This window comes from Haemaphysalis longicornis, unplaced genomic scaffold, assembly GCF_048455015.1.
Source record: "Haemaphysalis longicornis isolate Haplotype H1 unplaced genomic scaffold, Haemaphysalis longicornis Haplotype H1 scaffold_3, whole genome shotgun sequence".
Classification (NCBI taxonomy): domain Eukaryota; kingdom Metazoa; phylum Arthropoda; class Arachnida; order Ixodida; family Ixodidae; genus Haemaphysalis; species Haemaphysalis longicornis.
Genome location: NW_027526335.1, coordinates 126,837,837 through 126,863,459, shown reverse-complemented (window position 1 = coordinate 126,863,459; position 25,623 = coordinate 126,837,837). Strand labels below are relative to the sequence as shown.

The 25,623-nt window shown below is 45.6% G+C and overlaps 1 long non-coding RNA gene across 1 annotated transcript in view; it reads left to right on the top strand.

The window, feature by feature from the left end:
• Positions 1 to 25,623, top strand: part of LOC144175076 (uncharacterized) — a 50,732-nt gene that overhangs the window by 15,102 nt on the left and 10,007 nt on the right. The window contains exons 3-6 of the long non-coding RNA XR_013323604.1: positions 372 to 553; positions 8,688 to 8,765; positions 15,379 to 15,510; positions 21,093 to 21,206. This is a non-coding gene — a long non-coding RNA (uncharacterized LOC144175076). The remainder of the gene's footprint in view (positions 1 to 371; positions 554 to 8,687; positions 8,766 to 15,378; positions 15,511 to 21,092; positions 21,207 to 25,623) is intronic.

Sequence of the window (25,623 nt, the reverse complement as noted above, 5' to 3'; positions counted from 1 at the left end):
TTCTTTAAACAAATGAATTGCGTGTGAGTTGGCTTCAAGCGCTGACATTGAATATTTGGCAGCAAGCTGTTCCACAGCCCAAAGGTTTCACATTATTCCCTTCAGCATAAATATAAAAATATCGTGGAAGTTTTGCAAACAATTTTTTTAGTATAAAACTATCGAACGTACTAAAAAACTTTCTCTGTACCCACCATCGAACGGGTTTTTTGCCGGACCGCTCCTTAATATTTCAGAGCGGAAATTGGGATGACATTGACGTATTCACAAAAGATGGCAATATCAACCCAGCAAATCAAAGACGCTTACAATGGGAGTCGTGAGGGTTCGCTCTACCCATGCTATAATCAAAATTTTTTTTCATGCCGCAGTTTTAGCTTCTCAAGACGCAGTATTTACTTCAAAGGATACCGAAGATGCCCCCCAATCTTCACAACTTCAGGCTAATCCTGCAGAAACTGTATCTTCAAATGGCATTGCCCTGACAGCACTGCCAGAAGAACATCCCGAGTGCCCTCAACCAACAAATCACACGGTTTTGAACCACACGTTTGTAAGTACTATCCCTACCAGTAATTACCATTTATTTTCTGAAAATCTCTCTTACTATCACACAATGAACTTCATACTTAAGCCCCATTTCAGCATTAAAAGCGTCCACCGTTTATAGTGAACCACTTCTGCGTGCCTAAACAAGTCTTTTTGTGTAAGCAAGAAATGCCGACATGCGAGTAAAACTACTCTTTAGAGCACGTACTCATGATACAAAAACCGATATGGTTTTAATAGGGCACCCAGTGTTTAAACCTAGAAAATTCGTTCGTATTGGTACCTTTACTATAACACTATTTTTGTACAATTGTCTTTGCCTGTTTTTCGGTTAAAATGTGCCAAAAACAGGTTCCCGGGCTTATGCGTTGACAGACCCTATATTCCTTACCCGCCGTGGTGGCTCAGTGACTTAGGCGTTGCGCTGCTGAGCACGAGGTCGCGGGTTGGATTCCCGGCCAAGCGACCGCATTTTGGTGCAGGTGAAAAGCGAAATCGACCATGTGTACGAGATTTCGGCGCACGTTAAAGATCCCCAGGTGGTCAAAGTTATTCTGGAACCATCCACTACAGCGCGAATCATCGCCTGCGTTGCGTCGGCGCGTTAAACCCTACAATCAATCAATCAATCAATCAATCAATTATCAATTAGATATTCTTTCCCTCACCACGACTAAATACTTTTATCAATATCACATCGTTCAGTACCCATTGTTAAGCGCAATTTTTAGACTACATTTTCGTTATATCCACGATGTCTGAAAACAATGCCTCCTTGCACACCCATTTAAACTTTTTCAACTGTGCCGGGCACCATAACGCTGCCTTAAGGCGTGGCGGCACCTAAGTTCCAAAACGCCACAAATACACGGCATGGTAATTTGCGGGATATGTGATCAGCAAAAACAGAAGTGGAGATTTTGGATTTCTAGGCGAAACCAAAGCATCCCTTTTGTTTTACTGTCACAAAAAAAGTTTAGGGAGTCGAGAAATCGATTTACATCATATCAATGCCTAAATGTTACGAAGGAGCTGCTGCGTTGCGGGTGAATTGCGCGGTATTGATGAAGCAAAGCTCCTCCAAAAAAAATGCCCTTTTCTTTGGCGCGCAATACGAATAAGCGGGTTGTCCACCTCATGCCCTATAGTCCTGCCAGTAGTGTGATGTGTGGGTTTTATGCCACATGTTGAACTGTTACTGACGGCTATTAAGTGCTAACGAAAATTAGTACAACCAACGACAAACCCTTCTATGCTCTCCACGTTTTCTAGCCGAGACAAAGAACTGCAGCTGCATCATTAAAGGTTGCGTAAAAATAATGTGTGAACGCACATGCCGCAACACCTGTCCCAGGGAGGTAAGGGCCGAAATATGAGCTAGTTTGTAATGGATACTGGGTACATTGTACTAGCGCTAAAGGACGGGAAACATAAAGAACAATTGTTCGTGCCGTGTATTAGGGGCGAAGCACCTTGGGACCTCGCTTTGTCCGGGATTCGCGTCCGTGTACACAGTTTTGCGCATGTATTGGATTGGATTAGATTTGCTTTGGATTTGATTGGATTAAAATGAATTGTATCGGATTGGATTGGATTCGAATTGTATATACTGTACACACGCGTCGTCACTTATTTACATTCGCGAGTGGGCAATGCCACAGGTGATTTACGTTAAGAACAATGCCCAGTGCTTCGCTCACTCGCCATTATTCGCTTCGTGTAGATGTGTGAGTTTTTTATCTTTTTGTGGGCCGTCCTATAGCGCTAGTATAATGTCCCCAGCTGTCCCAGCGGCGTGCAGTTTGTATACGAAGAACGGACAAGTGGCCCCCCTTTGTATTTGTTTGATAGCATGGTAGTTAGTGGTGACCTGTAGTTTGAGCTTTGAGTTTTTTGAGGTAATTGGGGATCTCGAACAAAAATATTGTATCATCTTGTTCCCAAATTGCAGATATTATATGAAACGAAAAGGCATTTGCCCGCTGTCTTCAAGTAACTTATTTTGACGGACTATTCCAATCTTCGCGTTATGTACCACGCCAACTATAATGTTAGCGACGATATGGAGGTTATCTAAGCAAAACCTTGAAAAAGGTAATTGCTTAATTGCAGCGGCGTTGCAGTAATTTCAGGGGCCTTGAAAAATATAACGTATTTGCACGATTATAGCGCGCATCGTTTTTTGTGAAAAGTAGCCTAAAATATTTTTCGCATTATAATGGGGTCAAAGTTGTACAACTCTTCAAAACAGCCACCAGTTTTTTCATGGACACGAACTCCTCCCGGAATCCAACTCAATTCAATCCACAAGAATCCGCCAATTCTACGTCAGTAAATTTTGGTGCACTCGTTTCATATTGCGATACTTTTGCTAGCTGTTGCACATATTTCTGCAATCAGCGCCTCATTTCACTTGTTATGGCTCTCAAGAGGTACCAGTATTAGGCTTCCATAAAGCGCAACGTAATTTTCATCGTCACAGCAAGTACCGATGGGCATCATACGCACTGGCGCCCAGGGGTACTTGAGTGCCGTGACCATGAAGGTTTTCCGGAAGTTCAAGGGCTCCCAGGGGGAATTCGTAGTACTATAGCAGCGAAGGAACCACCGCCTGTCCCATCTAAAATTACAAAGGTGAAGGCACTTCAAATGTCACTTTCAATACTCCCCGCAGCAGTTATATTCCCACCATACTCTCGTTGAGAATGTTTATTATTCACGAGTAATTTATGCTGTCACAGATGCGTGCATAAAATATATGCTGACATGTGTGCCATGTCATCTCTTCTATATCTTCACGGTAAAATCGACATCATATTACTTTTTTGAATTTGTCTGAAGTAAACTTCCTTGCACGTAAAATCACGGAAGCGTCAGGGTTGTGCGACTACGTTACCGATCAAAATGTGAACGCTACTTTAACGCATTGCCTACAAACAACACCGATTGTTTGCACGGCCGATGTTGTTGAAGAACTGAATATGACGAGTTTCTATTTCCACGTGATGGTTATATAATTTTATATGTTTGTGTGAACAAAGCTTAAATTTAGTGAGTTTATTCTTTAGGCAACGGCGTGATTGTGCTACACAAGCGTTATACGCATGATTTCCCGGTATCCTGCACGATCGCTCTGCCGGAGGAGGACAGGAAGGCAAAACTTTATTTGCGTCCAAAAGTAAATCTTCGGCATCCGAAGTGAGAGGGGCGGTCATTCCAGTGCACCTGTAGTTGCGGCTATCTCTAGGCGTCTATACACCAGTCTGCGCTGGTATTCCTGGTCCGAGCTAGAGACACGGCTTTTCACTGTTCTGTTGGATTGGCGTTTACTGATATTGTCTTAGTCTCGGGACAGGCTCATGTGACATGTTACAAAGCAGCGCTTTTTCGAAAGCACGCAGTGAAAATCTCTGTTGGTGGTCGATTTCAGAGTATATCGCAGCCACGAGGCCGAGACGTTGGTATGTATTTGTTTGCAATAGGCTCCGGCGTACTGCCTCGTGTTTCGTTGGATTTTTGCGTTATGGACGAAGCGATTTAGCGGCTTACACAGTGGTGTGGCATGGTGTCATGTTCAGTTAGTGTCATGCTCGGTTCGGTTAGAATGTCGATGTTCGAACATCGAACATCGATTATTGTGAGAACATCGGATCATGCATGCGCTCATTCCTTCCGGTCTAGGGGGCTGTGTATGGTGTCCAGATACCACTACTTTCCCGGGTAGTTAGCTGGGTGAGAGTTTGATCAGCATTTGTTAGGCAATTTTGAATATTCCGCCGCAGCCGAAGTTGTGGAAGGCTGCTTGAGGGTGAGACACAATTTTTTGCCGAACTGGTGTCATTACCGGCGCTACTGCATGCTCTTTCCTGTCCTTTAGAGAGCTTTGTGTATTCTCTGTCACAGCTGTTTCTTCTTGCATGTCCTTATAAATAATGCTGATGTCCTGAGCTGGCAGCCCTGCATAGGTGGCTGCTTCTCTGAACCCGAAGTTTTCGTATTTTTGGAACTTGATTTGGAGCACACAGGCATGGGCTTGTCGTCTCCCCTGGTCGTAATCAGGGTACAGGTTTCTGGGCGAGGGTGTTACGTTAATATTGGAGAAGATAGTCTTTCTTGGGCTACCTAAACGCAGAAAGTTTGGTCTGCCTGTATGTATGTTAGTCTGTCACTCAATTCAGCCACCCGGCCAAAGTGAAACTGAATCTGCGCAATAGACCTATATACCAACAGCCAAATCTAAACATCTAAGCCGGCTGGCAATCTTTATAGTTGTCAAACAGGAGCAAGACGTTACGCAAATGGGAGGCAGAAACTCAGTACATCAGTGGTATTTGCAGGGTTCTTTTATTAACAAAAATGTATGGATGCTTGGTTTTTGCGATATCAAATGACATACGACATCAACTACAGAAAATCATCGCCTGCTGTTGCCCGCACCACTATAGCTCCTGGCAAAATATGAAGAAATCAAACGGCAGCAGTAACGAAAGCTCTCCTTACGTAGGTTCTACATTCTGCTTAGAATGCACGTGCAGCAGGACAACATGGTTCTCTAAACTTTGTAGTAGGGTGCCTCGGATCACGCGCGCCTCCGCTGTACGGCAGCGCTGTCATCAAGGCACCCAGCCTGGGACAATCGAACGCGATAAATGCAAATTGACTTGAGCAAACATGTAGCGTGTTATCTTGGGAGGAATGAGACGGGAGAGGAACAGCATAAGAGGTGAGCGGGAAATGGAAGGGAGTCGTTTACATAGCAGGGCCGCCAGTTGACTATAGTTTTTCGTCGACATTTGCAGCAAAAGGAGCAGATACGCGGCCATCTTTGTGTGTATAATTTGTGTTTGTGGGTGTCATCGTGTGGTTATAGCCTGTCGTTTGTATGGGGTACCCATAGTGCTCGAGAACCTGCCCGCTGGTGGGAGTAAACTCCAGTCTTTTTCATTGGGTTGTAGATGTGCTAGGAGAACCTGTTGTAGGAGATGTGCTACAACAGGTCCTTTTACATGTTGTGAGTTGCAGAACGAGTAGTTTCTCCATACAAGTAATGGGTGGAGGATTCAGGGCATTCTTTTAGACTCGTCAGGAAAGGGTTTATACTTGCTCTCGCGATGGCCTGTAGATTGCGAGGCAATGTTTTGTGTAGGTTCTGCGGATTACAATAAGCGCATGCAGGAGACGAGTGGTTGCTTTTTTCTTCCAGGCCATGGCGTCGGTTTGACAGTCTGCTTATAATTCGAATTATCTGGTTTGTGGTGCGAGTGAGTCATTGAAGCGCGTGCCACCCACTGCCATGTGTTTTAGGAATGAATGCGAGTATTCTGATTCTGGTACCCGCGGAACGTCTTGCTCGTCGTAAGCCGAAGAGTTATGAGGTGTGTCGTACAAAATTTCTACCAATTTGTTTTCGTTGTTAGAAGTAGCTCTTACTTTCCTGAATCGTATTTACGAAAACTGCTGTGTGCGTGCGGTTAGACAAGGTCGCCCCAGTGTTCACTGCTTGTTATTTCTCGCTGTATAATTAGTTCTCAGTAAACAGTTTCTTATTTGATTTCGTACGTCTAATTCGTGGTTTCGCTTTTTCAATGTTTAAGACCTTCTTGTGTGGTATAACTGCTTGCGTTGTTCAGTCTACCTCTGATGTCCCGTCTTCGACTTCACGGAATTTCAAGGTATCAGTGGCAGGCCCGATACGAACGACAGTTGTGCTAAAATCCCCAGACGTCGTGATAGAGTCTTCATATACGCCGGTCTATCCCTTTCTATGGAAATTGATCGTGAATTTCAAATTAATCGCAACACTGATTGACGCAACCCAATAGGTTCAGTTTGCTCAGAATTTTGCTGCGGGCAAGGGAGACTAAAAAAAGCCAGTTTCGAAGCATTGCCGTCACGCCCGACCGTCGTGTTGTAAATATTTCGCGTGCTCTACTTTTTCTTGGATCTTCTGGCAACTTACATGCGCTTGTGCTCGCATTTGAGAAGTTTGCATTTAGTCCGATTTCTTCATTCAATCTTTCCAGGGCACTATAAATAGGTAGCTTAACTAGTTTTGCGGCATTTCATATTTTAACAGTTTCTTAATTAGACTCTTTACCGTACGGCGGTTTCAGTTCTTCATTAATTTTCGGAAGAACAGAAAACACTGCGTGCTTTGCGGAACGCCAAAGCACAACGGATGTCCCCAAAATCAGAAGCCCTAATGCAGAGCAATAGGATGCGCTTCTGGCCAGTAACTGCTATGAAGAGCAGATCGGTCTGATTCAGCGGGCACGGAAAGCACCGGAGACTACGCGCATACGCTGTCTGGTTAGATTACGCGCATACGCTGTCTGTTGATAAAAAATTAATGTTTCTACGTTCACGATGTGGTTATAAAACTTGCACAGTTCCACTGAAATTGTTTCTCCTTGCGCTGCTGAGCACGAGGTCGCGGGTTCGATTCCCGGCCGCGGCGGCCGCTTTTCTGATAGAGGCTAAAAGCAAAAACGCCCGTGTGTACGAGATTTCGGCGCACGATAAAGATCCCCAGGTGGTCAAAATTAATCCGGAGCCCTCCACTACGGCGCGCCTCATCGCCTGCGTTGCGTCGGCGCGTTACACCCCACAATCAATCAGTTGTTCCTCCACATTTGCCAGTATGTAGTCATTCAAGAGATCCGCCAATAGGCAGGGAGGATTATGTGAGGGAATAAATATTTGTTAATCCCGAAAGCAACTCAGAATACGGCCTATGCATTCTAGATTGCAATCTTATTGCGCAATAGGCAATATTTTTAGGCATCTATTTGGCAATTTCAAGAAGTCGTACATTTTTCAGTATTCTTTCAGATGACTTGAAATACATTATTGGTTCTTTATTACAGCAATGTTATAAGATGTTAAGATTACATTGATCAATCTTTCGTGATAGAGAACTGGCTCGGTGATCGAAGGCAGGTGACAGACTATGGTATACTACGAATGTACAATTTATTTACATAAACTATTTGCAAAGTATCATGCGCAAGCCGCTACGAATCTGAGCCGAGCCCGTATTAAGCGAAATTTCACTCCACCCTCGAAAATACCGCACACCTCACTTTTATTTTTAAAAAATCAGGTGTGAAAAAACTGGTGTAATGAGAAAGAGTGGCAAGGGGGCATCAATTATTTCACACTGTGCCTCCCCCTGAACGACCAATCCTAGGTGTGTGCGACCGAATAGCTACGTGAACCAACTGTCGCTCTCATTCAGAACCTAAAGGCGTTCGTCCAAGCCCCGTGAACAAAAAAAAAATAAAAAAATAGAAGTGACAAAATTTGAACATCCATAAACGGCATCAATAAAATGTACGCCAATGTTGCCACTCTGCTCGGTACCCTTTTTAGTGCATTCCTGCCTTCCTGAAGCACATTACGAGCCGCCACCAAGCACTACCGTTAATTGATGGATGCATGCCACCACTAAGGCCGGAAGTGTCGAAGTGGAACAAATTAAACGCTTACCTATGACTTCTGTAGACACTGTGTAGCGTTTCTGCTTTTATACTTTCCCGGTGACTAACTTTTGAGTGACCTTGCAGATCCCGTCTACCTATGGAGAACATTTAACTGCACTGACCCTTTCCGTATGCTCACCAAACTATCGGGCTCTTCTTCCCGCCAGCTGAAAAAGATGCTCCTCAGTCAGCGAAGACGGAAACATACTTTACAATACTTCGCAGGCTGCAATCTCTCAGTCTGCTACAAGGGCTCCCGCATATCCCCTTGATGTGCGGGCAGTACGCGATACCCTGCCCTTCCTAGAAAAATGATGAAACCTCAAATGCGTGCCAGTGGATATACTTTCCAGATGTCGTATACTATGACCGCCCTGTCGACATAAAAACCACAAAACTCTACAGCGCGAAACAAGCTAAACAGAACAATAAACGAGCTGGCGGTTTTCATTATTAGATGAGGTACTCTGCCTTAACACACCGTTTCGCAGAAAATGCTGGTCGAATTTTAGTTTAACTGTTTTATAAACGATTTGAGATTGTTTTATTTTTATTCCATCGCTGCTAAAATAAAGATTGCAAAAAAATACATATGCTACTCTCTTCGCCTATGTACAAAATTCTCGGACATCACTGATTTCTTTTTGTTTTATGCAGGCCGAATTTGTTTCAAACTGCACATGCAGCTGTGATGAAGGAAAATTGGGATGGTACAAAAACGGGACCCCCTGCTTTGTACGTATTTATGCTTCTCACCTTTGTACCGCAAAATATCCGCAGATAATATATTTGCGACCTTTGCTCTCTTATGAATTAAGACATGCATTTAATAGAAGTCGCGCTTTTAGGATAACTTTGCTCGCCGTTAGTTCATTTAACTCCAAGTGCCTACACCAAAACCCTGTTCCAGTTATTCTACTCATTTTATCGTAAGATACTTATTAACATATACATTGCAAAGTTTCAGTCTCCAAATTCCTGCAGCATGACGTATTTCTGAGACGCTGACGAAGCATCAAAGCACCACTCGACAATTACCTCAGTTTATCGCGTCAAAGCAAGATTAAAGAACCACAATAAATTTTGCAAAATTTTTTTTATGTATCCTTCCCTCGTTTTTTTATAACTTTTGTCTTAGACGCACAAAAACACAAAAACACACGGACACAGAAGACAAGGACAACCGCTTGTCTTTGTCTTCTGTGTCCGTGTGTTTTTGTGCGCATGAGATGAACGTAATGGAATACCAACTAGCCCGAACGCACGCCTTTCCTCGTTTTTTGTTACGCCCATCGAAGCAGGGGCCAGGCAAATCAAATTCGCCTAGGCTGGCTTTCACCTCCCCGAAGCAACGTCCTGGGATTCCCGATATTGGTGCCTGGACACTTTCACACTCCGCATGAATGCTGGGCTCCCCAAAAGAACAATTTTGGGTGAAGCTGGCACGGCAAACATTTTTGGAGCGAATTTTCAGGTTTGCAATAACTATCCAGCCATCAGCAAGCCCAACCCCTCTTACCGTCCTGCTCTACGAACGTACATTAGTGGTGGCTCACGGTACTTGCAGCCTTCACTGTTTGGTGGGTGACTATATCCCCTTTTATATTAGTCTTGGTGTAGCACCAGTGCTACAGACTTCATCGATACTCCCAGGTCATTGATAGGTGCGAGTTCCAGTCCTAACGTATTTGCGTAAACAGAAGGACAGGTGACATGAATTATTCATCCCAAATTCCCTGGTACCTAAACGGCAATCTTCTGCCTATCTAAAACCTGCACTAGGCTAGCCCTACTTCTACTCTAGTTATGGGCAGCGTGCCATCACGTGCACGAGACTACTGCCCACAAACTATCAACCAAGAAAACAAGATCGAACTTTTTCTTTTGACAGAACAAGTTCGACCTCATTAACGCCGCATTTATTATACCTGTTGTATCGGCTTGAGTGCACCACTTAGCCCCTCAGAAATGATAGCCTCCATATGGCGCACATCTCTGGAAACCAAACCAGGCCGCAGCTTGCGAAAACTCTTGGACGATGTCCATCTTGCATCGTGGCTTTCCTTGCACGAACTCACAGCACTGGAATTAAAGCCATTCTTCCGAAAAATGCCACCCCCTCCTGGCATTGAATGCACACTGGTCCCTCCTCTTTCGGCAGACTGGCCTATTACTGCAGAGGAATCTTCTTGTTTAGTTTACCCATATAACATAGCTGAAAAGCCCGAAATAATCGACGGGCAGCCGCACACGAGGCACGGGGTCATGGTCGCTTCCGATACAAAGCGTTTCATTTAAGAGCTACGCAGGTCATTCACTTCAGGTCATAGTAACATTGCCTACAAAGCTTGAGCCACTGGACCTGTACACACGTCTATGAAGAATGCTGAAGTTATGGACGCCCAAAACACAGGAAAAACAGATGATGTGCTCAGCCATCTGCGACGCTTGGTCCTTACATACCACATACCCTTGCATATCTCTCATCTAAGTAGACAGGGAATATGTTAGCATCAAGGCTCACATGGTGGCTTAAGCGTATCTGTAACTACCATCCTGTTAAAACTATTTTCGCCCCCACATCGGCGCCGTGTACCACCTGCAAGCCCGCTCTACTTCGGTGCTGGGCGGAGCATGCATGTCTTGTATTCTCTCCATTCTTGCGGAAAATGTTAAGATAGCCCACTGCATTCTGCCGCGAAGCTATTCACCAGATTCAAGCATGGATTCGATTCCCGACTTCTCTGGCGTCATTTATCATCTTCAATAAAACAACGAACATAGCCGGTGAGACTGTCGGTACAAGTTATATTCTTCTTTACTAAATGTCACTGGGTACTGAAAGGCTGTGCCTTGGCAACAGTAGTTTGCAACAAACATCTTTTACCGCTACCTTGCGCTGTACGTGCTATAAGACATGTCAAGTGCGTCATTAATGGATATGACGACACCCTCTGGTCAACACTAGCAGACATCTATTGGCAACAAGTTCGTCAGACGATTTAACTATGGTTGTCATGAAAAGCAAACGTGCTGGTCTCACTTCTACTTGGTGTCGACCATCTGAAGACGTGACAAAACGGCAACACCACCCATATCGCTCACCTGGATGGCGAGCCTCCAACAGAAATTGTCTGCGCAGCCTTGGCATGAAAATTACCACCGCTGGATCAGTAACGTAAAAGCTTCACGAAACACCCCGTCGCTTCTTTGAAATATTGAATTTAGATCCTTGCATCTTCATAAAAGCGGGGGTAGGCTCTCCCGCAGAGGTGGTTTGAATACTCGTAAGTGCTCTCCTCCAGCTCAATCACACATACCACGTTGAATTATGGTACATGAAAACGGGGAACTGGTCTCGTTTTATGAATACCACAATCGAAGCAATGAGGATCACCACTTCACCTACTCCTTATCATCCATCTGCACACCACGGATAGCTCGCCTCTACCCAATGGGGAAATTAGCCATCCAGCGGCGATAGGCAGTCACGCCTATAGCCACGATATCCCTTCTTTTGGTTCCCCGAGGTAACATCGAGGCAGTCAGTCCAACCACCGTCATCTACCTCTGCAAAGCACTGCTCCGATACTGCTCACTGATTGATAATTCTCTTCCCCTGTCTAGCGGATTTCTACGTAATTTTCACACAAGGCTATTCAAGATTACTTTCACGTCGAAGCCAGGTGATCAATTACGTTTGACACCATAGCAATTGTCGACCCTGACACTCGAACATTTCAAACCTACCACTACTACAAAACTCCGAAAAAAATGTCCAAGGGACACTGAAGTGATTTGTAAACAATGCGGGATTACGAGCGAAAACTGTAGTCCGGAGTCCCTGGGCCGCCCTATTTCGACCACTCTGTGCGCGTTTACGCGAATTTATTTAGTAGAAAAATCAATTCGAAAATGCTGTCTTCCTCTCTTTACGCTCGCCCATTTTCTGCGGCGTTTTCGTGTGACGTCAGCAGGAGAGGAGCTGACAATTGGCTGCGCTACTGCACGGCTCGCCGACCTTCCGTGACCGAGTCAGTGGGCCCACCGTTTAGTCCGCCGGCCGCCAACGGGTCGTCGCAATTCGCTCGATCAGTTGAAACTAAGCCACAACAGGTTTGGGAATGGAAGAATGCGCCTTTATTTACTTCGTTAGTTTGTACACTGTATCTAGCTCCAAGTCAAGGTCGCTTCACAAGCGCTGCACAAGCGCACATGCGACGCTTCGCTGACTGGTACGCCAGTAGGAAAATATAAGGCCTCTTGAAGGGGGAGAAGAGTGAGCGAAGTCAATACAGGTACTAAGGAAATAAAATCAACTGATATTTTTACCGTACAGCGTAAACCTAGGGTGCGGGAAGCACTTTTTTGCGCTGGGCGAACAAGCAGAGCGGTCAGCAGCACGACTACACATCTGCGAACGCTTTCCCGTCTACGAAATGCAATTGCTAGACGTGAGCTATTGTGGAAACTCGGGGGACGCTTACTGCACGAGCGCAATACAACAAATAGTTACCTAAGCTGCTTGAAATACTAAAATAAATAAAAGTGTAAACTGGTTATACATTATATACCTTATCTTTTCCGTCGCCGCCAGCGGCCGCCTGTGGCCTAGTCGTCTGGGGTGCAAGGTATGTCACCGCAAGTGTTTTGCCAGTCACAAGTTGGAATCGCCGCGGGTACATGCTTTTTTTATGAGTTAACTTTTTCGTTTTTCGCCGATGTTTTCTATACTGAGTTCACCTTTTTTTGGGCCGCAACGTTCATTGCTCCACGAACTAGTCCACAGAACTGGCGCAGGCTGGCACTGCCGCGCTAGCGAGTTCTCGTTGGCGTGCTGTTGCCATAAGCACCGACTGCTTGCGGGCAGTGGGCACAGGCCAGAATCAACAGACCCTTGGCCTGGTGCGAACACGCTTTTTACGATACAGGCATGAGCGAGGCAAGCTCCTAATATGGGGGAAAAGCGCATGCATTTGAGCGTCTGCGGGGACGCGGAGGGCGTTCATCCACTGCATAGGACTCGGCTAGTGATTGCTACGATTCCGAGCCGTTTGGGAGGCTTATCTTATGCATTTTACAGCCGACAACATGGCAGAAGCGCGGTACTACGATAACTGGGATATTGAGAATGCCCATCCAACGACGCCATCGAATGTCAAACATGTTGTTTTACAGACCGAAACCGAAACCGAAACTTGTTTGATTGCTAACCTTGGGCATCGTCCAATCACGGCGCCCCCTCCTCTCAACGTCACAGCTTAGTTTGTGCGGCCGCCGCAAACCGCGCATGGTAGTTTTTCTTCTTTCACGCTTTGTAAAATAATTACCGATTTGTCAACCGGATAAACGATGAAAAATGTGCTAATTTGAGCCAGTCTACACAGTGCAAGCAAAAACGGGAGCTGGTGGAAATTGGTGGAACGAAATTCTTAAAAACTAAGAAAATAAGGAAAGTATAACATAAAACTGGAAATGGCGAACAATGTAATGCCTTGCATTTCTACAATAATGCAGATTTTACAAAAGTTTCACATGTACCAAATGTACTCAAAAGTTTCAAATTTACTGCAAAAATTTCAAATGTACTCCACCAGCCTAGCTACGCCCACTGCAGGGCTAAGGCCTCTCCCATTAATCTCCAATTACCCCGGTCCTGTGTAACGTGACATAAATGAAGATAATTGTACAGACTACATTATGAAAAACTAAACAATAAGAAAGTATTAAAACATTACGAAACATTGCAAAGTCTATAACGCATGGCATCTCCACCATAATAAAGATTTGGCTAAAGTTTCAGCTGTAATCGTTATAATAGCGTAAATCGAAATAATTCTTGGAACGAGATTTTGACAAAAAAATACATAAAACAATTACGTAAAATGGCAAAACGTGTCACGCCCTGCATTTTCACAATAATGCAAGTTTCGGGAAATTTCCAAATGTAATTATTGTAATAACAAAAATGGAGATCATTGGCGGTACGAAATTTTGAAAAACTAAACAACAAATTTATATTTAGAAAATTACGGAAAATGGCAATCCGTATAACGCATGGCATTTCCACACTAATGCAGATTTCGTGAGATTTCCGCGTGTAATAGTTATATTGGTGTAAATGGCAATAATTAGCAGAACGAAATTTTCAAAAACTAAACAAATTAGGAAAATGTAATATAATTACAGAAAATGGCGAACGTTTTGCCGCGCTGCATTTACAGAATATAGCGCATTTCACGAAAGTTCCACCTGTAATCGTTAGAATAACGTAAATGGAGATATTTGGCGGGACAGTATTTCGAAAAACGTAGAAATTTGGTTGGAAAAAACGCACGCTCAAGACAAGCGGCATAAAAATGCTACGCATTTGTAGATAATTATTTGACTTACTGCAGGAATTTTTCAGCTAACTGTTTTGGGGTAGCATATTGTGTTGGTGTAGGTCGAATGCGGAAAGTGCCAATGCCGCACAACAAGCTTTAAACTTTATAACTCAAGCACTCGTGCAGCAGGCCTGAAAAACATAACTTGATTGTCATTTCTGCTTCTCTGCCCATACGAAAAACGATATAACTGGTAGATATTGCTTAAAAATTTGCTATTCTTTTCACAGAAAGCGTGCTCTTTTCCACTCATATAAAATTCCGACAACAAAGGAAACAAAAACAACGTTGCTTTCTTTTGGTGCCAACTTTTATATTTACTCCTCCATATTCGGTTAATAACGAGGTACTGCCCGTAGTAACGCCACCATAAGTTGTTTAGGCTGACGGCTAAAAAAGGAATTATAAACTCCGGGATGTGATTTTCTGCTACTGCGCCAGCATTCTTCGCATACACACATCTGTGCACAAACATCTCTATGTATTGATAGATCAATTATTATCTATTATTGTCACAATAATGAATGAAAAATGCCTTTTAATATACAATACGAGAGAAGATTTCGAAAAATAATCCATTGAGCCGGGCATGCCTATGGAGCCGTCACCCATGGACGAGCAAACGTAAGATCGGAATGGTATCAGGGCATGATGTCAGAACTTGCAAAATAACGAAGATAATAGAGACTGTACATCCCTGTTCCGGTTATCACAAGGTCTGCATGTCATAGCTAAATATTTCTAGAGTCTTTATTGCGGAATTTCTTCAATTTCTAGGTATCAGCACTTTTTGCACTAATCGTGCAGCATCGTCGAAAGCGTCAAAGTGAATAATTCAGTGAAAAAAGGGGAAGAACCGCAATAATAATTCAACAATCTGTAAATGCTGCAATGAAGTAATTTATATGTTAATGTACATGTAAAATGATAGTAGTTTTTGCTTTCTCAATACCGCACTACAGGCACTCGGCTTGGGTTACAATCAAGAAATGACCTCTAAACATGGCGAGTGTTACAATGGCATTTGCGTACTGAATGACATTCCTTTGGGTTGTGTTGGTGCTAAGTACGATAATCTTCGCACTCCTAAAAACGTAAGTAATGTAAAGGTCATTCTTACACACCCAAATCCCCACATTGTTCTTTGGTAAGTTAGTTTGAGTTCTTGCTATGGCGCAACAAAGCTGTAGTGAAGGGTCAATGCAGTGTGTTGGACAATCCGATGAATGAATGACGGAGAGCTTGCCCATGGGAAAGGATCGCCGAGGAAGAAGAGGACGAGGCAGTTCGGAGTATGGCAGCAGCAAGGCGGCTAGCCCTGACGGCGTAGTCCCGGGGGCCCACCGCGACGCTGCCTGACGCGCTATCACCTAGGTGTCAATTATAGAACAGCTACCCTTTACGGCGTAGGGCCAACACCAGACCCGGCGCTGCCGTAAAACATTTTTTAAGAAAATGGCCAAATGAGCAGGTACTCCGAACGTGGTAATTCGATAATGTAGCAAACAGTATAGAACAGCTGCCGAATAGTTCACAGGTGCAGAAAATTATACCTAATTTGAGCAAGCTTAATTGTACTGTTTGTCTTCAAAGAAATCATTCTTCATTGCAGTCTGCTGCAAGAACTGACTTGCTTGCGGCTTTATGTTATTTTATATTGCAATATACATTATAAAATTACACTGTTACTTTCCAACAGAGGAAACGCTTTAACGGCAAACCACGTTTTTGCTACCTAGTCAAATTTTTCAACAAAAGGGGGCGTAATCTTCTTTCTGCTGCCGTTATCTCAAACAGATACCCCTGGTACGTTTAGCTAGATGAGATATTTTGGGCAAGCATCGTCCGACGTACGTATGAAGCCTGCATGACCGACGTTGCGCCAAAACTAGAAACTGAGCTCTGAAAGCGATCAACTGCTCAATGGCTGCGCAAGTAAGAGCGAAGTTCTATAAACTCCAAGACGAAGCGGTGAACCAGTGCTAAAGACTGCATGTTTTCGAGAAAATAATTTAATTCTTCTCAGACGTAAAGAAGCACGCGCAAGACCCACAATCATGATTTCCACTGGACACATCGTGGAGAAAATCCCGGTAACACGTAAGCACTTTGTAGTATTTAGATCGCCGAACCTGTCCTCTTGTTCTTTTGCACCTTTCTTGTCATCCCGGCAGCACATACCCACGTTTTCAATCCAAAGGAAAAAGGACATTTACCATGGGGTTACTCTGCTAGTCCCCTACTTTCTACTTCTGCAATCAGCATCCTCAGATTACATATGTAGGCCTCAGAACGAGTTTCTAATGCACGCTTTAAAGTGGAAAGCCACACGGAATTCATTAAGTTCACACTTAAAATTTTCTCCTCACACGCCTTTCTTCTCTTCATTACTATTACTGAGCATATGCCCACGTTGACATCGCTATGCAAACAGGACCTTGGCGCTAACGCAGTTTGCTACTACATCAATCGTTACTTCTGTAAATAACATCCTCAAACTAATCACGTGGGCCTCATCACATTTCCAGCACAGGTGTCAGCGTTGAAGATTTAAACGCGCTCTTTAGATCCGTCATTAGTCAGACAGATTCGCTCAGCTCTGTCGATCTAGAGAAGCCGCCGGCAACCTTGGCCGGCGGGCCGCGTGCCCCGCGCGGGGCAGTGATATGCGGTCCCGGCACGTTGTCAGAACTTCCAACCTCCCTTAGTCGTTTCCTATCTGGATAACGAGGACTAAATGGCAGTTTTCACCTTAAACGTGGTTACGAACAGAGAAAGGTCTCTTCCATTTGGCATCGTCTCCCCTATTCAAGTTCTGTACATCATTGTCACTTCCCCTAATTTCACTCCCCACCACCTCGATTTACCCTCCGGCCCCCGCAGTATAGGATTGATGCAAGTTGGCTCTCCGCTTCAAAAGGTTGCCAACCCCTGATCTAGAGGATCGGCAACAGCCTCAGATCTCACCGCTCTCTGGTTTGAATGAATCCAAAGAACAAATTTACCCAATTAATTTCTAAACTCAATTACCCTTTTTTGAGCCGTCGGCCACTTTAATTGCTCTTTGTATGGAGGGACGTCAGATTTTTTTGCCCTAACAAGTAACACTCGCTTGTGGATAAACCTCGTAAAAGTCATTTTTACGCCCGCCGAGTAAGAAGTTTTCACATTTCCCAGACCATTGACATTTTACAAGAATCGTGCGCGAAGAATTGCCCATTAAAATTTTCTGCTTGACTATAGCCGCGTTTTCCAAGATATGAATGCGCGCCGAAATATAGGAAAACGTCAACCTCCAGAGGTCTCAGAGACAAGGGGCAGCGAGAGATTTGGAAGCCTAGCTTATGGTGTCTGGAAGAGGACATTACGTCAGCGCACCATCCGTCACCTCATCAAAGTGGGAAATAGAAGTCCCGTCGCCGTAGGACCTAAGCATGCGCTGAACGTAACCCTTGTACGGTGGTTATCACGCGTGTGTTAGGTTTCTTCTATTGTACTTATTCTTTTCAAACAAGCACGTGTATAACTGATGAATGTGTGTTACCGAATCAGTTTTTTGTTGTGATTTGTCCGGTGTTCTTGTCTGTCTAGTCCTTGTTGCTATTGTTCAAAGCATAATCGCTTTTTACTCAAGCTATGCAGCACCACGTAGCCCTACAGATTCCGTGTCCGTGTCGTTCAGTCCTGGTTCACGGTGTTTAGTTGCGTCCGCTTGTTATATCGGTGGCACGTCAATTTGTCATTACACCCCGATGCGCAGCAATAGGCAGTGCACGGCCACGATGAGCTAAAAGCACTTTGAAGAAAATTAAATGGCTTTTTCTCAGCAGCGTACGCAATGGCCACCATTTTTGCGGGACGCCAACATGAAAGTTCGTTCTTATGAATTCTACTATCTAAAACAATAGCTTGAAGTAAAATAGCATCATATGGGTAATATGCACTGTTTTGGAGCAGTGCGAAAGAACTGAAAATACCCACAAAACCTGTCCCTGAGAAACTGCTTCACGAAGACAACTCAATCGCCCTTCCCCCGCCTCCGAATTCGTGGTCGCGATGGCAAAATCTCCACAATTCGGCTTTCGTCTAGTTACTCACTTTACGTGTTATCCCAAATTGCCCTCGTCTCTTTTGTTCCCATTCGAAAAATCTAAATTTGGCTTGGCAGCGTACTCTTTGTCTCTAGTCATGATTTTTCCCCCTCTGTCGTCCCGTATGGCCTACATACTTTTCCCGCGCCACAGCGAGACCGAATATACGACCCCTTCAACGCAGTTTACAAAACGGTTTACGTGCTGACTTGCACCGTCCTTTCTGTTTTATTAGCTCTGTGAAAGCATATATAAAGCAATTTTCTATTCCAGCATTTTTGGCGGAAACAAAAAGTTGAAGTTTTCTGGATCTACTGTAGCCCTACGCGGAGATTGTATTGAAATTGTAATGAAAATGTTTCTTTTTTTGCAAAAACACGCTTTTCATTTTTAATACACCAGTAAACGACTTTCTACTGAGCTTCAGTCGCGCCTGAACTGACAAAGGTGTCGTCTTCATACAATAAGGTCACTTAGGGGCCCTTTTGAAACGATGGCGTCTTTGTATGCTTTCTTCGCGGTGCTTTAGGCGATTGAGAATATTGGTGTGTGACCGTTGAATGCAACGTGCAACTCGGGGCGCCATCTGCGGTTTTTGTATACGGAAATGCATTCATAAAAAGCTCTTCCCAAATTTATCTTACACACCTGAAGATTTGCACTGGTAGCACACACCGAAACTACCCTCACGCCATGCCCATTATCATAATGAGTACAGCTGCCGCAGTCAAAAGTCTTACCACATCATGTTGTGTTTTTGCCTCATTTCGAATATCTTAATCTCCCTAGGCGTCATAAATATCAGTCTGCTTCGACCTCTACCAACAATAACCAAAGTACGCCTCATACAAGCTCAAAGTGTTACTTATTCGCTGGAAGGGTCCTAGTCCGACTACCCTAAATACTCCGCGTATACTGCCTTACCTCAATGGAAATAGAGGTTGCTAGGACGGAGGCTTGAGAAGTTGGTTCATGCTTAACAAAGAGGGGAACAAGCCATAACAGAAGAAAACGACAGCCACAACCTCTGACTAACAACTGAATTCAAATGTTTCGGAAGGTCACATAAATTCGTTGACAGTAAAAAGAATCGAAATGAAAACACGACTAACAAGATTGCTACAGATAAACGAAGCGGCCGTCACACAGCCCCGTTGTCATGCGCCCCAAACACGTGCATAACAATCTGGGGGCAGAAAATGAAGATCTTATTGGGAGAGGGGCAACAAGAGCATGCTAAAACATTCTTTTTTAGGTATATCTCCGGGGATCAATGATTTCTCTAATTATTTTATGTTTTCGTTTTGCAATCCCCTTTGTTTCGTAAAGATTGGGACGCAGCGGCGGAAATCACGACAGAGGAGACCTAAGTGGCAACTTATGTGATTATATATTATGCCAATGTACGTACGTGATGCTAAATTTTGCAGTCGTGTTCTTCTCTATTTTCATTGAAACACATTCCCAAATGGCCTAAAAGCATTTTCGCGCGGGACAGCGGAAGCAAATATGCGACGTCTTCCACGCAGTTTACAAAACGGATTACGTGCTTAAAGGAGCAGTCTGCACCGCTGTTCCTATTTTATTAGCTCTATCTTTTCTTCATTTTGTGCGCTATCCATTTTGCGCAGTTTCCCATTTACTAACTGCACTGGAGATATATGTCGGCCTTTGGTCTAATAATGACCAGATCGCTTTCAGTCACAATAATCAGATAACCCTGGAGGACCTACGAAAAGCCGACAATGAAAGTAGTACTGTGTCGTTTGTATTGCCCTCACTCTGTCTTGCTAATCATTTATTAACCTAACTCGAGCCACGGGTCCACCTTTTCTTCAAGTAAGGTATCAGTACTACGACTTTTCTGTGATGCATATGTCACCACCAAGCATCCTGCTTAATTTTCTAGCGTCATGGAAGTCCTCCATACCAGTGAATCAGCACAGGGAGTCGGAGAGCACGAGAACGTCTCTCGAGTTTGTTCAAACCGGGAGTGGATATTATGTACGAATGTTAGGAAACCTGGTTTCTTTTTCACTACTACGAGCTAATTTTAGGGTTCATTTTTTTCTGAATTTCGCTACCCAGTAGCACAAAGAAATACGCGTAACACAGAGTTTACAACAAATCAGCTCGCGCTAAGAGATGTTCCCGTAATGAACTCAATGCGCCTTAATGTAACGAATACTAGCCTTATCACACTCCCATCAGACTAGTGATATGCCTAAAAACAATGACATTGGGTGTTCCTCGTGTTGTGCGTTATATGTCTCTCGTTATTGTAAATATCCTTCTCGTGTGCTTGAACGCCTGAAGCCAACAGGGGGTTATACAAGTTAAAAAATCTAGTTGACTCAAAAAATAAAAGCTATTTCCTTATTTCTTGCCTGGTTTTTCGGCACGTTCTGTCAGGGTATTGAAGAACTGTTTGGTCAACGTAATACCGGGAACAAAAACAGAAAACCATAGCTTTCAACCAAAAGAAACTGATTCGTAACTACTCTGCTTTTATGGTTAGTTTGTCTAAAACGAGAACTAGAGTTGCAATGTTGGCTAAAACTTTTTCACACAAAACATTGTTTCAGGATACGAACGGGAATCCACCCGTTGGTTGCGCGTTCCTGTGTAGGGGCCCAAATCCACGGAATGAGACATTTCATGACGAGTTTGGCTATTACCCAGAGGGCTCCCTCTGCCTGGTAAGCTTATTTTGGTCGCCTATTTGAAAAAGAACATGCCTGTTCTAAAACTGTTCTGTGCTTAAAATTAAGGTGGGGATGTTCCTCAGGCTCCTCGGGAAATTGATGTGCGCGCAAAGCTCCAGCTCAAAACAGCCGGTGCCGAAATACCGAGTGCCAAAGTAGCTCCACTTGACCTGACAGGAAGCTTGGAAATTTTGTTGGTTGAACGAGAGCATTTATTTATTTATTCATTCATTCGACATGTATTTTACTAATGCTGCCAGCCTTTTTACAAGGCCATAGGCAGAAGTGGTCATTTGCGACACTCCAGCAGAAAGACCAAACATGATAAAAGAGACTCAACAATAAATTGCGCATGAAAGAGAAAAATAACTAATTTCTTCGTCGTTATTTGACACGGAGAGACAGGGAATGACCGCTATGGTTTACTGACACGGGCGGAAAGTAATGATGGAACCATTCAGTAATAAACAATTTTGATGGGTACTACGCAATATTAGAAAACCGTGCGTGAGCAAAAAGGTACCTTGGAGCTTTGGCGCAGCACAAAAAATCTCTAACCACTTTGTGTGATACGAATGTATGCAGTGGGTGCTAGCCGTTAGAATGTACGTATTTTATGTATTCCTTACTGACTTTTTGCCCTTATCCCCAAATACTGAGCTTCCCTGCCTCATGCCTGTATCGCAAGAGGCGTGTTCGCACCAGGCCGACGCTCAGCTGATTCGGGACTGTGCCCGCAAGCAGTCGGTGCTAATGGCAACACCACGCCAACGAGAACTCGCTAGCGCGTTTGTCTCAGTCTGCACACCTTCTGCGAACTAGGTCGCAGAGCAATAAATGTTACTGCTCAAAAATGGTCACTTTACAATAGCAAACCTTCAACAAAGACCAATAAATCACCTTGAAAAAAAACATGCACTATCGGGAACTCCAATTGCAACTTGCAAAACAATGTACCTAGCGCTCCAGAACACTGGGCAATAAATCAGCGATGGCAGGGGCGGAAATATAATTTAGATAATATTGCCGCGAACCATACATTGGGTTTGTTTATTTGTGTTTTGCTTTTACCGCCCGGCTGCGCCGGTCTGTGTTATCTCTGCGCCAAGGGAAGCGCGTGTTCCATTCTTTCTTTCTGTGCCGCATGTGTTATCTGTTGTGATAGGGAGAGCATTCCGATCTAACGTGAACAGCCCAGAATAATCTTCTTGGATCTACTATGTTCTCGATGTGAATCGACGTTTCGAGAACCACGCGCGCCGAAAGATAAAAAGCCTGCAGTGCGGACGCCGGGGCATTCGATTCTGCGACGCTCGCCGACGCACGTACGTCACTTTGTTGACCGCTGCTTCGCCGCCTGTGTATTCTTGTCAGTTGTTAGGGGAGCACAAGTTCGCTCCAATAAACTTGTTTCTTTTCCAAACAACTGCGTCGTCCTTGGCTTCGTGACATCTGGTGGAGGTGCTGGGTACGCACCCTTCATGCCCACTACAACCTCTGGAAGCCGCCAAGCCAGTCCAACAAGAGCCAGCCTCCGCCTGCAAGATTTACCACCCGAGGTCGGTCTACTACCGGAGAAAGCGAAGAAGAAAGACGTCGCAACCAGTACTATGCCCAACCAAGCCAATCCTCCCGTCGTTCTGCAGCAGCCACGGGAACCGCCATCATTCCGAGGAGCCCCCGCAGGAGACCCAGAAGAATGGTTGGAGAAACTGGAGCGCGTCCGGAAATTCAACAGGTGGGACGACGCAGAAACGTTCCGGCATGTTTTCTTTTACTTGGAAGATTCGGCTCGCACTTGGTTCGAGAACCACGAGAGCTCCTTGACAAACTGGGCTCAGTTCAAAAGCGAGTTCACTAAGACCTTCACTACCGTCGTGCGGAAAGAAAGAGCCGCCCATTTGTTGAAAACGCGCACGCAACACCCCAACAAAGGAGTCGTGATCTTCGTTGAGGAGATGAAGCAGCTATTTCGCCGCGCGGACCCCGAAATGACGCAAGAAAAGAAGTTGCGCTTCTTAATGCGCGGAGTGAAGGAGGAACTGTTTGCTGGACTTGTCCGAAATCCGCCCAAAACCGTCGCCGAATTCGTGACCGAAGCCAGCACCATTGAGAAAGCCCTCGAAATGCGTGCTAAGCAGTATGACCGCAACTGTGTTGGCGCGGCCAATGCGAACGACTTTGGCAGCACGCGGATCCCGGCCGACAGCCTACGAGAGACTATCCGCGCAATACTGAGAGAGGAGCTGCGGAAACTTCTCCCAACGCCGCCGCAGCCCCAAGTCGCTTCCCTCACCGACGTGATTAGAGAAGAAGTGCAACAAACGTTGGGAACTTCTACGCCATCCGAGGTACCCCGAGAGCCACAAGCTATGACATACTCCGCGGCTGTTCGTCGACCCCGCCCTGCTCCAACACGCCGTCAAGAGGCCCCGCCGTACCGCCGCCCACTGTCACCCGCCCGACCCCCGGTAGCCCGAAACCAGACGCCGAGGAAGACGGACGTATGGCGAACTCCCGATAACCGTCCTCTGTGCTACAACTGCGGAGAAGCCGACCACATCTACCGTCGCTGCCCATACAAGAGACTCGGACTGCGTAATTTCTTCGTCGACGCATCACGCCCCCGACCCGGCCACCCCGCACGGGGCACCTTGAGTATTCATCGTGACGGTGAGCAGCGACACCGCGGACCCCGAGCTCCCAACATAAGCCGTGTCCAACCGTGGCGAGGTGTTTTTAAGGTGAAGGATAGAAGCCGTAAACGGTGGCCGTCGGAACCTTGGTCAAGCTCCGGCCGATGGGCTCCCTGCCTGTCTACCAGGCAGGGAGCTCCGGGACCTCTTTGACTACCAGGGTAAGGTCAAAGGAGTAAGTACCCCCGTCACCCTGCTTTCCAATGTATCATATGGAATTTTCAACCCCCCCCCCCCCCCAGACGTGATCGGCCCCCGAAAAGGCGCCACACCGAAGTTTTCTTTCCACCCCTACCAACTATCAAAGTTCCGAAACATGACAACTATCCCCGTTTTTTGGTCCTTGAGTCAATAGACAAATCCAAACCCGTCTCCTCCCAATCTGTATTCCTCGTCTCGAAGTTCCTTGAAGGAATTATTGGCAAATCTTTCGAGGCAAAGAAACTGCGAACAGACGAAGTGTTGGTTGAGGTCAAGACGCAGCAGCAGGCCACAAATCTCCTGACCCAAACCCGCATGGCAGATCTGGACATCCCTGTCACACCCCCCCGCAGCCTCAGCAGCTCGCAGGGGGTGATATCTCAACCCGATCTGCTAAGCGAAACAGATACCGACCTTCTAGAAGGCCTGAAGGATCAGGGCGTAACAGCTGTCAGGAGAATCACCATCCGTCGCGACAATGTAGAAATACCCACAAAGCACATTATCTTAACATTCAGCAGTTCAAAACTTCCTGATCACATCAATGCTGGTTTCATTAGGTGTGGTGTACGTCCGTACATACCTAACCCGCGCCGCTGCTACAAGTGCCAGCGGTTCGGGCATGCTACGACTTCTTGCCGCGGCAAACAGACCTGCGCAAAATGCGCCGCACACGACCACCCCACTGAAAAATGTGATTCCACCACCTTCACCTGCGCAAACTGTCAGGGGCCGCACGCGGCATACTCCCGTAGCTGTGAGAAGTTTCACCAGGAAAAAAAGATCATCCACGTGAAAGTAACTGAGAACATCTCCTTCCCCGAGGCGCGAAAGAGGTTCGCCTCTTTCCCCTTGGGGAGGTACGCCGACGCAGCTCGCCGGGGGGCGGAGCGGCGTCTTGTTTCGGCGGGGACCCAGTACCACGAGTCGGACTTGGTCCCGCCTCCGCCCCCCCTGGGTTGCCTCTGGCGGCCCAACCCGCCACCGCACCGCCTGCTAAGTCAGCAGCGGCTGTGGTGGCATCCACGTCCGTTGGGGATGCTGCTGCACCCTCTGTTTCCTCCTCTCCACCGGCCCGAAGCACATGCGAGGGCCCGGAGGAGATGGAGCTGGAGGAAACCGCAGCAGTTCCCACCTCCGCCGCACCGCCTGTGCCACCCGGGGCGCTCCTGACGCCCTCGGCGGTCGCGGCCAAAACGAAGGGCACCGCAAAGGGTGCCAGGTCCGGGGGGTCCGGTACGCCGGGTACCCCTTCCAAATCAGATGATGACTTGGATGTGGGACCCTTCCTGTCTGCTTCGCAGCGGAAGGAACGGGTCCCTCCATCTAAACCTCCAGAGGAGGTAAAGAAACCCCGTCCAAGAGTCCAAGCCCCGAAAGACCCTACATAAATAGTCACACTCCGGTAGCTCTAATACATAATAATGGGAAGAGAAAATATCGTTCAATGGAACTGCAGAGGCCTTCTAAATAATCTTGACGACGTCTATGAGATTCTGCATGCTAATCAGCCA